This window comes from Neovison vison, chromosome 6 (assembly GCF_020171115.1).
Source record: "Neovison vison isolate M4711 chromosome 6, ASM_NN_V1, whole genome shotgun sequence".
Lineage (NCBI taxonomy): Eukaryota > Metazoa > Chordata > Mammalia > Carnivora > Mustelidae > Neogale > Neogale vison.
The window spans coordinates 109,345,061-109,359,703 of record NC_058096.1 but is presented as its reverse complement, the minus strand read 5'-3'; positions in this window follow the sequence as shown (position 1 = coordinate 109,359,703).

The following is a 14,643-nucleotide window of genomic DNA, read 5'->3' as shown; positions in this document are numbered from 1 at the left end:
TCCCCGTCAGTAACTTCTAATGACATCCAATTTATCTTCTAATGATACCACTTTTCCTTTTGTTGCTGCACTTTCATCTTTGTTGGACAATTCTCTTTCCATCACCCATTTTTGTAAAATGTTCTGTGGGTTTATTGCTGGGAATGTCCACTGCAATGTGTCCAGATCGGATGGGGGCCACCAAATATGGGGTGACACCATCAGGTGGAAGCCAGCAGCGGGGTGGTGAAAGGATTCATCCAAGGCCATGGTGGAGGGTTGGGAACAAAGGAGAGACCGTGTGCAATAAGGCAGGCAAGGGTGGGATGGGGGTGATATAGTTAAGCGGGGAGGGTGAGGAGGTATGGGAATGTGTGGAATTCTTTTTTGGTCAGGTGAAGTAACCCATTGATTAGCTAGGATTTATGGATATTTCACAGTGGATCACCTAACAGGCCTGTTTGTATTCTGCCAGGGAGCTGGGGGTCACTGTGGACACTTCTATCTTTGTCAGGTTTCCTTTGTTCAAGTTGGTTGGCTACAAAGAGCCTCTACAGCAACTACATGCCTGGCCGATTGCGTGAACTGCGTAACAGACACAGGCTGACAACTTAGCAATAGACTCTGAAGGAAGATATGTAATTGGCCACTCATCAAGATGACTCTGATGGAAGAGATCTGATTGGCCACTCATCAGGATGCACATCTGTATTTCCCTAGTGTTTCCAGGACTGCGAAATTTGCACTATGTGGTAACTGAAATTTGCACTGCATTGTTGCAGTACTGGTCTTCATTTAACTAAATTTGTAGAAAACAGAACCGAAATTTGTAGATATCAGAACCGTGCCAAGTAAGGATTGCCCGCACTCATTACGGGTCCAGAAAATGATCGAAGTGGTTTCTGGAAGAAGAGGTTATCAACAGAGAAGTTCTATGTTAATTACTTTGTCGTCTTTGGAATCAATTCACTCAGGTCAAAAGGTGGCTAATGTCCAACCTTGGTGCATGGGAAGGTGAGTCAGTACTTACGAGAGACAAAGTACAAGGGCGCCTGTCTGGCTCAGTCTGTAGAACGTGGGACTCTTGGTCTAGGGGTTGTGATCTTGAGTTCCCACTGGGCATTGAGAGTACTTAAAAAAAAAAAAATTAGCCCTCAGGGAGATTCAAATTAAAACCACATTGAGATATCACCTTACACCAGTTAGAATGGCCAAAATTAACAGAACAGGAAACAACATGTGTTTGAGAGGATGTGGAGAAAGGGGAACCCTCTTACACTGTTGGTGGGAATGCAAGTTGGTGCAGCCTCTTTGGAGAACAGTGTGGAGATTCCTCAAGAAATTAAAAATAGAGCTTCCCTATGACCCTGCAATTGCACTCCTGGGTATTTACCCCAAAGACACAGATGTCGTGAAAAGAAGGGCCATCTGTACCCCAATGTTTATAGCAGCAATGGCCACGGTCGCCAAACTATGGAAAGAACCAAGATGCCCTTCAACAGATGAATGGATAAGGAAGATGTGGTCCATATATACTATGGAGTATTATGCCTCCATCAGAAAGGATGAATACCCAACTTTTGTAGCAACATGGACGGGACTGGAAGAGATTATGCTGAGTGAAATAAGTCAAGCAGAGAGAGCCAATTATCATATGGTTTCACTTATTTGTGGAGCATAACAAATAGCATGGAGGACAAGGGGCGTTAGAGAGGAGAAGGAAATTTGGGTAAATTGGAAGGGGAGGTGAACCATGAGAGACTATGGACTCTGAAAAACAGTCTGAGGGGTTTGAAGTGGCGGGGGGGTGGGAGGTTGGGGTACCAGGTGGTGGGTATTATAGAGGGCACAGCTTGCATGGAGCACTGGGTGTGGTGAAAAAATAATGAATACTGTTTTTCTGAAAATAAATAAATTGGAAAAAAAAAAGACCTAAAATAAATGGAGCAGCACCTCCTTCATGGATGAGGAGGTAAAAAAAAAAAAAAAAAAAATAGAATAAAGTTTGGGTTTAAAAAAAGAAATAAAGTACATATGATCGAATTCCCGAGAAACAAGTCTGAAGAAAGACCTTTCTGTTAACAAACAGGCTGAATTGCCCCTTGGGAATTTCTCTCTTAGTTCTATCTTTACTTCTCTCCTCTCCCTTTAGTCATCAAAACAATTCTTTTAATCAGATTCTTAATGTTTCCCTTTCAGCATTACCCAGGGCTTGCTCAAACACAGATTGCTGGATATTTCCATTACCAGCAGGTTCCTAGATAATGCTGACTTGTTGGTCCGAGGACCACACTTTGAGAACCACTGCTTTGGGGAGTAGACTCGGGAGTGGAATTGAATTTTTGTTCATAAATTGGATAATTAACAAAATATTTGACTAGTAAAATGTTGTGATCAAGTGATGAAACAGATGAATAGCTCCCTCAGGCCATAATTTAGGCAGTCCCTTAAGACAAACCCTCAATTCTCTAGCATGCCGCTTTTTACATTACAAATGCAAATGTACCTTCTCATACATACATATGAAAATTTTAAAAATTTCAGAATACAACCTAGCTATTTGAACTTTTGCAAAAATACATGTGACAAAAAGTTAAGACCTGAAGGCAAACAAACAAACAAAAAGGAAAGAAAGAAAAAAGAAAAAAAGACCAAAGTTTTGCTGTGAACAGAAAGAAACAGTATGGGGACTCGTGGGTGACTCAGTGGATTAAGCCACTGCCTTCGGCTCAGGTCATGATCCAAGGGTCCTGGAATCAAGTCCCGCATCAGGCTCTCTGCTCAGCTGGGAGCCTGCTTCTCTCTCTGCCTCTGCCTGCCACTCTGACTGCTTGTGCTCTCTCTCTCTCTCTGACAAATAAATAAATAAATAAATAAATAAATAAAATCTTAAAAAAAAAAAGAAAGAAAGAAAAGAAAGAAACAGTATGTTCAGGTTCCTACTTATGGCTTGCTTTTTGAATCGAGGTTTTGAAACATCATTTAAAAGCTCATAGGAAATCAGAATAATGTGATAGTGTGGTTTGTAGTATTATATTATACTGTATTATAGTCTATTATGTCCACTATTGTATTATACTATACAATGTTAATTTCTTAGTTTTATTAATTGCACTGTGATTATATAAGATGTTAACATCAGGGGAAGCTGGGTGAAAGGGGTATACAAGAACCATCTTATTTTTGTAACTCCTCTGTCAGTCTAAAATCAGGCCACAATTTAAAAAGTTTGGAAAAACTCATTGGAAGAAGAGAATGCTGATGTATGGATACTTACACATTAAAAACAGTTTGTATCTGGGGCGCCTGGGTGGCTCAGTTGGTTGGGCCACTGCCTTTGGCTCAGGTCATGATCCCGGAGTCCTGGGATCAAGTCCCGCATCAGGCTCCTTGCTTGGCAGGGAGCCTGCTACTCCCCCTGCTTGTGTGCTCTCTCTCTCTCTTTATGACAAATAAATAAATCTTTAAAAAAAAAAACCACAGTTTGTATCTATGAAAAACTATAGGGTTTCCTCATTTATCTCTACAAAAGAGTTCAGTTACATGTTCTTTCTACTTCACACAATTTCAGGATACTTTTTGAGACAGTCTGAATGGACTTTACTGGGACGCCAACAGAACTTTGGTGGAGGTGTGGAAAGCATAGACCACTGAGTTTTTTCGAAATCGGTAACATCTCACAATTATCTTTCTCTTCTAAAAATGTTTATTTCTATTTTGTGAATAGGTAACACATTTATAAGATTTAAAGTTTAGGGGCACCTGGGTGGTTCAGTTGGTTAAGGATCTGACTCTTGGTTTTGGCTCAGGTCATGATCTCAGGATTGTGAGATCGGCCCTCTGAACGGTTCCACAGTGAGCATGGAATCTGCTTGAAATTCTCTCTCGCGCTCTCTTTCTGTGCCTCCCCCTGCTCCCATGTGCACTCTAAATAAACACATAAATAAAATCTTTTTAAAAAGGATTTACAGTAAGTATATACAGTAAAGAGTCACCTTCTCACTCTTGTCTCACTGCCACCTAGTTATCCTCTTCAGAGTCAACCAATAATATTAATTCCTTCTGTGTCCTTTAGATATATATATTAATGCATAAGCAAGGAAATCATGTCTAATTTACAGAAATGAGGGATACTTTATTTTTCTGAATCTCTCTCTCTCTTTTTTTTTCTCTTAATATATTTTGAGATACCATTTCCATATGAGTACATAATCTTGATCCTTCCTTAGGTCTGCCTTGCATTCTACTGCACAGTTACACAGCTCCTTTCACTAATTCCATTAATGGACATTTAGACATTTCCCATCTTTTGCTATTACACATAGCATTGCCATGAACAGCTTTGTACCATGGTCATTTGCACATGTGTGGATATAACCATAAGAAGTGCAATTCAGGGGCACCTGGGTGGCTCAGTGGGTTAAGCCGCTGCCTTCAGCTCAGGTCATGATCTCAGGGTCCTGGGATCGAGTCCCGCATCGGGCTCTCTGCTCAGCAGGGAGCCTGCTTCCCTCTGTCTCTCTCTGCCTGCCTCTCCATCTACTTGTGATTTCTTTCTGTCAAATAAATGAATAAAATCTTTAAAAAAAAAAAAAAAGAAGTGCAATTCAAGGATTGGGTATGTGAAATTGTAATTTAGAAGAGGGTTATTTTGTAATATGCACTTTTGGATAAGCAATGACATACTGTACCAAATGCAAAAGAAAAGGGTAAGTGGTTAAAAGGAAGTCTTTCTCATACCCCTTTCCCCTCTGGCTGCTCTCCCCATAGGTAACCACTGCTACTTGCTTCCTTGCTATGAACAGTATTTCTGGCCACTTGAGTCCAGTTTTTCCAAGATCCTTGGCCAGTGAGTGGGACAGCTTGTAGGGGCCCAAAGCTTCTGAATTTGGTGTCAAATTGTAGAAATGGATAATATATGAAAAAGTAACCTGAAGAGACTGCACAGTTGGTAAAAATAATAGAAAAGGTGACCGAAAATTTTAAAAGAGTATTTTATAATAGCCATACAGAGGTGAACAGTGGAAAAAAATTCCTTTAAGTGGTAAAGAAACATACTGTTTTATGCTTGTGATTAATTATGAAGTACTCAAAAACATCACAAGGATCAGGATAAACATTGGCACACTTGTGAAAAGTGAGAGTATACATCCAGAGCCATGACAATTTTTGCCGCCACGTTGGAACGTAGTTTAGGCAAAGAACTTTTACCTGCTTCATGCTGACAGCAGACTACATATCCAGAGACCAATTTTCTTTTCCCAAACTGCAAGTCATCTCTCCTTTGTTAAACATAATTTAAAAAATTCGTTAACTTTGCTCTAGCTCTGATATGTACACATGCATACATATATACTTATGTAGTTAGCTAAATTTAAATGACAATACTTAAATCTTTAAAACTCTAGGTTTTAAAGCAGCTTTACCAAGTCTACCATAATTTGATGTTTATATTTATTTTGCCTTAATTGAGTATTCTGAGGGGAAAAAGTATTCATGCATAAATAAGAATACATTCATGAAAACAAGCTTCAGTGCTATGTAGGAACTGTACATTTTATTTTTTTATTTCTCTTTGTGTTGGGAGACAAGCCTCCATGGGTTTCTCATAATTATGCACATCTTTTTTTTTTTTTTAAGATTCCACTCATTTATTTGACAGACAAAGATCACAAGTAGGCAGAGAGGCAGGCAGAGAGAGAGAGGAAGGTAAGCAGACTCCCTGCTGAGCAGAGAGCCCGATGCGGGGCTCGATCCCAGGACCCTGGGATCATGACCTAAGCCAAAGGCAGAGGCTTTAACACATTGAGCCACGCAGGTGCCCCAATTCTGCACATATTGAGAGCAGAGGCAATGGCTAACTTTGTTCTGCACTATCTTTCAAGGATGTTTGTACAATGAACAGCCCTGGGAGTAGAGATTGTGTCTCCTTTCTGAGTAAAGGACAATTTTATTTACTGTCCCTTATAATAAAGATAATGTCTCCTTCCAGCCCAAAGGTCAGGCAGGCTTACTGCATATTATAAAATATCTGTTTTCTTAAAACTCGGGGTTCCTCTCCTGCTATGCAATCCACCATGTGTGTAGTGCAGGTCTCGGCTGAACCCCTCCCTTGGGTCACCCCGTGAAACGCTGGGATTGCGATATGCAATGTTGTCTTGGACTCAGGTGTCTTGTGTCTTCTGCCAGGATCATGAAACTGTGGGAGGCTAACTTGTTAGCTTGAGATGAGAGTAATGTATTAGATTATTCTTGGCACTCTGAACTTCAATAGTTCTAAAAGTCCCTAGGTAAATGTTGATTATTAACTAAGTATTAGTTACTAATCTATTAGTTCAAGGTTCCAAAGACAACTGTGAATTAAAAAATATTAAGTTGGTATTAAAGTTCAATGTAGGGGCACCTGGGTGGCTCAGTGGGTTAAAGCCTCTGCCTTCGGCTCACGTCATGATCCCAGGGTCCTGGGATGGAGCCCCAAATCTGGCTATGCACTCAGCAGGGAGACAGCTTCCTTCTCTCTCTCTCTGCCTGCTTCTCTGCCTACTTGTGATCTCTGTCTGTCAAATAAACAAATAAAATCTTTTAAAAAAATTTTACTTTTCTAAGTTTACTCAGTGGGGCAAATGGAAGAACTCTGCAGGTTCTCCTAAGTTACAGTGTTATCCAAGGTTTATGAGACTAGTTTCCAATGACACTTGTTATTCAAGTAAAAACTAAATCCAGTTGTATGCCCATATTCATGTTTATAGACTTTAAAACATCAGTGTAAATCAATAATACATTACATGTCAAGTGTTTAGAATCTTGAAACTTGTATTTAATTTAACATTTTGTAAAATACTAAACTTATCACATGAAATTACATGTTATGTTTTTGAATTTTCATTTCTTGATTGACAAAACTGGGACAAAATATATAGCTATCTTTCATAGCCAGAATATATAAAATGATTTATCAAAGTATTTGAGCAGTATCACATAAACTTGGCTTATATTTACTTTTTATTCTTACATTTTAAAGGTAATATGAAAACTCTATAAATCATGGTTAAAGGATTTCTTTTTTTTTTTTAAGATCTATTTATTTATTTTAGAGGGGGAGGAAGAGAGAATCTTAAGCAGACTCCCCTCTGAGCACCTGAGCACAGAGCCCAATAGGTGCTCCATCTCAGGACCCTGAGATCACAATTTGAGCTGAAACCAAGAGTCTGATGCTTAACCTACTGTGCCACACAGGTGCCTCTAAAAGAATTTCTTTTTTTTTTTTTTTTAAGATTTTATTTATTTATTTGACAGAGAGAGATCACAAGTAGGCAGAGGCAGGCGTGGGGGGTGGGGAAGCAGGCTCCCTGCTGAGCAGAAAGCCTGATGCTGGACTTGATCCCAGGACCCTGAGATCATGACCTGAGGTGAAGGCAGTGGCTTAACACACTGAGCCACCCACATGCCCTCTAAAAGAATTTCTTAGAGTCTTTTCAATAGGAAGCTGTTTCTTTATAATTTATCATTTAACAAATGAAAGGGCTTTCCTTCATTTGTCTTTTCATTCCCTTTTTATAACTATAAATTATGGGTGAGATGTCAATTTGCCTATCTCTACTTTTTATTTTAGAATTGAAAGGACATTCAATGAGAGCTTATTTTCCTTTTCCTCATCTAAAAACATTTTTGAGAATGTTTATAAGAGAAACACAAGCCATATTGTTTAAATTTTTATTAATACTTTAGTTATCTTAATATCATAATTGGTATATTTTAACTTTATTTTAATCATAGTATTAATTCTCATATAAATCTAAACTTTTCCTCTTGGAAGTCCCTAGGAGGAAAAAGTCCCTTTTTTTTTTAAAGTTTTTTGTTTGTTTGTTTGTTTGTTTGTTTTTATTTATTTGACAGACAGAGATCACAAGTAGGCAGAGAGGCAGGCAGAGAGAGAGAGAGAGGAGGAAGCAGGCTCACTCCAGAGCAGAGAGCCCAATGTGGGGCTCCATCCCAGGACCCTGGGATCATGACCTGAGCCAAAAGCAGAGGTTTTAACCCACTGAACCACCCAGGTGCCCTGAAAAAGTCCCTTTTAAGTTGCTCTCTTTCATAGACTAACTTCAGTATACTTGATGCATTTCTACAAGCTGCATGCTGTAATTTTTATGCTGGGCACCCAGACATGGTGACAACAGAGCATTTATTTGCCTTTCCTCCCAGCCTGGAGGATTTTTTTTCTTCAGGCCTACTGTCTCACTTTTCTGGAGAAACTTTACGATTCTTTCTTTCAGATTCATATAAAGTCTAGTGGTCTTTTTTTTTAATTAAAGATTTTATTTATTTATTCATGAGAGATAGAGAGAGAGGCAGAGGCAGAGGGAGAAGCAGGATCCCAGCAGAACAGGGAACCTGATGTAGGACTTGATCCCAGAACCCTGGGATCATGACCTAAGCCCAAGGCAGATGGTTAACCAACTGAACCTCCCAAGCATCCCTTTGGTGGTCTTTTGAAACCAACTCTAGGAGCCCCACTAAACTTGAGGTATTTTACTGGACTTTGTTTTTTAATTTCCTCCATGGCTAAGTTATCCTATATAATTCAAAGTCTTCTGCCCTGGGAGGTTCTTGTTCTCTGGTGTTTGTGGCAGATCCACACTAGTTTCCTCCATTTCCCTGCCAAAGCTTCAGAAAGGTTGTGAGTCCCACATCCTCCTGGGTACATAAGAACTTTCATATGGGGAAAAAAACCCCACAGCCAGATAAAAAAGAGAATTAGTAAACTCTCAGGCAAATGGAAATTGTACAGCAACTCCATAAGAGCAAGGGAAAAAAAGGATGGAAATGTATTCATTAGGAAAAGAAAGTGGGACACTTGGGTAGCTCAGTTGGTTGGACAACAGGCTCTTGCTTTCCGCTCACGTTGTGATCTCATGGGTCGTAATCTCTTGGGTGGTGATCTCATGAGTGGGGATCTCATGGGTCCTGAGATCCAGCCCTGCCTTGGGGCTCTGTAGATCCGCAGGGAATCTACTTGAAGAGTCTCTCCCTCTGCCCCTCTCCCCACTCGTGCAAGCACATGCATGTGTGCTCTCTCTCTCTCTCTCTCTCACAAATAAACAAATCTTAAGAAGAAGAAGAAGAAGAAGAAGAAGAAGAAGAAGGGGGGGAGGGGGAGGAGGAGGAGAGAATTTTCTCCCGGTGGCCTTGAGTTTCCCAGAGAGACCTTCCCCTAAGCATTTATCCTCTGGGGGGCAGCAGTTCCCTGTAAAGGAGGAAAGGTAACCTTGGAAAAGGACCGTGGCCCCTCGCCCTCATTCAGTCCACTTCTCATTTTAGAAGTGAAGAGAAACTTGCTTCCTACAAAGGCTGGAATTTCACAAAAAATCCTCACTCACTGGACTAAGATTGAAGCTGAATCTCCTCTCAAGTGTAGAAACAGGTATTCTAGAAGTAAAGACCGTTGGTCCTCCTTCTGGCTCAACTACTGACAGATGGCTCCCCACCTATTTCATGGACCCACCTTTTGTACTATGAGTCAAAGGGCAGGACAGTAAAAACAACAACAAATATCATGCTTACAAATTCTCTTGGCCACTTCAATGTTTTGGAAGGGCATCACAGTTAAAATGTATCCATAGGAAGCTATATCACCTCAGTCAGTTAAGCCTCCGACTCTTGATTTCAGCTCAGGTCTCAGGTCCTGCATTCAAGCTCCACATGGGCTCCTTGCTGGGTGTTGAGCCTTCTTAAAAAACAAGAAAGAAACCAAAAAAAAAGGTATTCATATATTTGGGGTGCATAGCTGGCTCAGTGGGTATGTGACTTCTGATCTTGGGGTTGTGAGTAGAGATTGATTGGTGTTAGGCATAGAAATTACTTAAAAATAAAAAATTCTTTAAAAGGCATTCATATATTTATTATAATTATGAAAGAATTTATGGGAACCAAATCTAAGGACATAAAAAAATGGTCATGATTTTTATACACTACATTTATAGCATAAGTCCCTTTTTGGAGTATACACACCTACAGACATTTGGAGAAAACATTTCTAGAAAGTTATAACCAAAATTTCCACAGTAGTTTCATTTGGCTAGTGAGATTACAATAGCTTTTATTTTCTGCTTTACATTATTCTGTATTTTCTAAAGTTCCCACATAAAACACTAAAGGATTATGTACTATAAAATACATAAAAAGAAAGAACACGGGGTGCCTGGGTGTCTAAGTTGATTGAGCATCTGAATCTTGATTTTGGCTCAGGTCATGATCTCAGGATGGTGGGATGGAGGTGTCAGGCTCTGCGCTCAGCACAGAGTCTGCTTGAGATTCCCTCTCTCCCTCTCCTTCTGCCCCTCCCCTGCCTCAAATAAATAGATAAACCTTGGGGCATCTGCGAGGCTCTGTCGGTTGAGTGTCTGACTCTTGATTTCAGCTCAGGTCATGACCTCAGGGTCATGTGATTGAGCCCCATGTCAGGTTCTGTGCTGGGCACAGAGCCTGCATGAGATTCTCTCTCTCTCCCTCTCTATAAAAATAAATAAATAAAGTAAAATAAATCACCTTGAAAAAGTGGTTCATTAAAAAAAAAAGAAAGAACACACATACTAAGAACGTGAAAGAAACATTAATAAGGAATTTCACTATTTAAATGAATATTTGAATATAAATAACCTCAATCTTAGTCCTACATTTTCCTGCCAAATATTCGGGCTTTTACTTATTCATATTTATCTCGTCTGTATATGGAGCATAAAGTTGTTTTGGGGTGGATAAGTTTTCCAAACTAAGCAGTAGCAGATGTCCAAAACAGAGAGACTAAATGCATCTGCTAAATAAACTTTTAGGGCAAATCTAAGCAAATTATTGCCCGTATGTTTTTCCTTCTCCTCTTGGTCTATCAGGTTCTAGATTGCTTCATCACATAATTCTAGACTTTTTGAGGAGGATGAGCCACATCTGTCCTCTTGTCCTGCCCTTTTACTGACCTAGAAATCCTTCCCAGAATACCTCTGACTTCTGGCCTTGACATCAGTGCTTCTTTTTTTAAATTTTTTTTTTAAGATTTTATTTATTTATTTGGCAGAGAGTGAGATCACAAGTAGGCAGAGAGGCAGGTGAGAGAGAGGAGGAAGCAGGCTCCCCACTGAGCAGAGAGCAAGCAGTGGGGAGGAGCAGAGAGAGAGAGAGAATCCTCAAGCAGACTCCCTGCTGAGCAGAGAGCCCAATGCAGGGCCCGATCCCAGGACCCTGACATCATGACCTGAGCTGAAACCAAGAGTCAGACATTTAACTGACTGAGCCACCCAGCTGCCCCTATTTCATTATTTTTAATAGCCATGATAAAATAGTGTTATTTCCACCCAGTCAATATGATGCCATCTCCACATGCCAGATAAAGAAGACAAAAGTTAGGAAAGCTGTTGTAACAAAGGTCTTTTGCTAGATTCAGGCTTCTGGCTCAGTAGTAGAAATAGAAGCTGAGTTTACCTTCAGAGAACAATTTCTTCCCTTTCAGTTCTTCCTGTTCTTTCTAATCTCTTCTTCTGATTACAGCAGTCATAAACTTAATCCAGGTGTAAAATGATACTCGCCTGGGTGTATGGTGGGGGTCACAGATAGCAAAGGAAATGAAATAATGATTTGAGACAGATGAGGGATGTATATTCCACTTGTACATTGATTTCCTATGTTCATCCAGGTATTGAAATATCTGAAATGATGTGCCTTTTGGGTCAGTTTCTCTGCGAGTCACTGGAAAGCACAGACCACCCCTCCCCGATTTCCTTGCTCGTGTCAATCTATCCCCTTAGGCACACTAGACTGGAACACTTTCTGTCGTTTTTTATTTATTCCTGTCCTTCATTCAAATGTAGTCATTTGTTTTTAAGTCTTTGAAATGCCATTTATACCCATTTTGTACTCTCGGTTCTTATTGGGACAATCCTGGTGCATATAATACTCACAGTCTCCGTCTGACCATCTATCCATCTTTTGTGAGTTTCATAACCTTCCTGTTTTCAAAAAGATTTAAAAGAGTTAATACAGTGGAACAATGTAAATCTGGATAATTAAGATTAAAAAAAGAACAGAGAGGGCCTAAATCAATTGTTCTCACTATTGGATGCATTACAAACAATGGAGAACTTAAGAAAAATAGTGCTACTTGGGAGATTTGGGTCTATATTTTCCAAGCGCCGTAGGTGATTTGAATGTGCAGCCAAGGTTCAGAACCTGTGGAATTGGACATGAAGGAGTAGACACTACCAGCCACTTTATGAGCTAATTAAAACTTTTGAATCCTGAGTATGGCTGCAAAGGCAAAAAGGGACAGATGCTGTGTTCAACACCTCTCGTTATCTGACAAAACATTTTTTCCCCAGAGTTAGACTCTAAAAATAATATATTGTGTATGTCCTAATAATGCAATAGTTACCCTTTATTTTTTTTATAGCAATCTCTACACCCAATGTGAGGCTTAAACCCATGAGGCCCAAGGACTGAGCCAGCCAGGAGCCCCTCATAGCTACCCATTGTTGACTGTTTGCCAAGGGCTAAACAATATGCCCATTGAAGGAATTAGCTGTTTTAAGTCTCAAACACGTCTATGATGTGAGCGCATTATCAACCTTATATTTCAGGTGAGGAATCTTGGGTCTTGAGGAATTAAATAAATCACAGCTTTTGGACTAACTGTAGAATCTGATTCTTGACCACCTCCTATACTGTCTCTGGTATGAATGCCCTGGGCAAAATCTCCAGTTAAAGTTGTGCAAAAGACAGAATGGTGTTCAAATGGAGATTCTTGTAAAATAAAGGCTGAAGGAAAATAATTTAACAAAAGACTTTGCGTAAGGTGTTGAGACAATATTTGGCTTTCTGGTGGACTTAAAGGGAAAGACACTGGGACTCCTCCAAGAGTGGGTTGACATCATGTCTGCATTTTCTCACAGGGGCCTTGGGGAGGTCTGGCCTTTCCCACAAGGCTAGCAAATGGAGCAGCAGCAGAAGGGGTCCAAGCTTGGATGCAAGAGATCAGCAAGGATGATGAGATCAGCAAGCCTCAAGTCTCTTGGAACCAGGATTAGAGGCAGGAAATGGAATATAGGGTAAAAAGCCAAGAAGGGCATCCTGCTTGAGCTGCCAGGCCCAGACAACATGAGGAATGTCGGTTGGACTGGGCAAGAGGAAATTCCCATGCTGAAGAGAAGCATGAAGGGATCAACTGCATGGTTCTAGAGCCAAATAAAAACTGTGGGTGTGCCTCTGGCTCAGGGGGAGAATACAGATTTTTTTTTTTTAAAAGGAGTAAAATGTGGGTGCTGGGTGATAGGAAACTCATGATTATTTTACCTTAAAAAGGTCCAAAGTGGACCAAATCTTCATGTTCATGAACAACAACTTCATGTTGTTGAGTAAAGTGAGAACCATAGGCTTTGGAGGCCAGATTTGAGTAGTCATTCTTCCGTTAAGGTGTGATGAACCAGATATGCCTGGGGCACGGCCTTGAGTCCAGTCGGTCTCATCTGGCCCGTGCATCCCAGAATCTTCCGAATAATGGGTCTTAACATTCTTCCAGCACATCTTAGCTCAAGAAATGTTAAAGACCCTCCATGGCTTGCTCTGAACTCAATTCCCAACTGGACTTCATTTTTTCTCTCCACCTTGGTCCCTCCACCTCTTCACATCTTCCTATCACATCAGACAGGCCCACTCACTGCTCCACAAGTGACCGTGGCTTGGATTAAATATCTTTAGTTCTTGACTGCCCAATGAGATTGCAAGTTCTTTGAGGGAAAGGATTTATGGCTTTTAAAATTTTCTCTTCTACTCAGGATCTTGTACTAAGCAAATGGAAAAGAGCCAATCCTGCACCTGACTCAGGTACCCTGGGTAGTACCTAGGACAGCGCCAGCCTCAATATGCTATTTAATAAGGGTTTTTGGATTGAGCAAATGATCTTCTTGGAATCTGAAATTATCTTGATGTGTTTTTTGGTAATGACAACTTTGATAACAAAGGTTCCTTATTATGTGGCATAGTGGAGTTCAAAAGGCTTGAATTTCAGCTCTGTCACATATTAATTGTGTGCCCTGGGCAGGGCACTGAGAGCTACAGTTTCCTCATTGTAAAAGAAAGGTGATCGTGGAGAACCTCTGAGTGGTTGTGAGAATTAAGTTACACACCAAAAGGAAATTAGCACAGCAAATGGCTATCATAGGCATTCAATACCTGTGTTTTACTACAGAAAATTTAAAATCTCTATCACTTTCTCTTCTACTGGATTCCTAGTTTCTCCTCTACCTAGATCAGAAAGATATTTTTAAAAATTTTAAAGAACTTTGTTGTGGTTAGGTATTTTCTAATAATGAGAAGTTGGTAGGCATCCCATTAACACAAGATTTTCTTTTCTTTTTGGTCATTATCTGGACCATAAAAAAAAAAGTATAAGACACATTATTCTTCAGTTTAGGCTGGAATCAGAAGAAGAGAGAAGGAAAGGTGGAGAGTCCTTAGATTGCTGGTAGAAACATGACCCACTAAATGTTAATGTAGCCCCCATGATGCAGTCTTGGTGGTAAGGTAGCCTCGCCCAAGGGACTCCTGCCTTGGTTAGGACAAACACTCTAGAGCTGGGCTAGGAGTTTCCATGACAGAGCCACAGCACCACCATGAATTCAC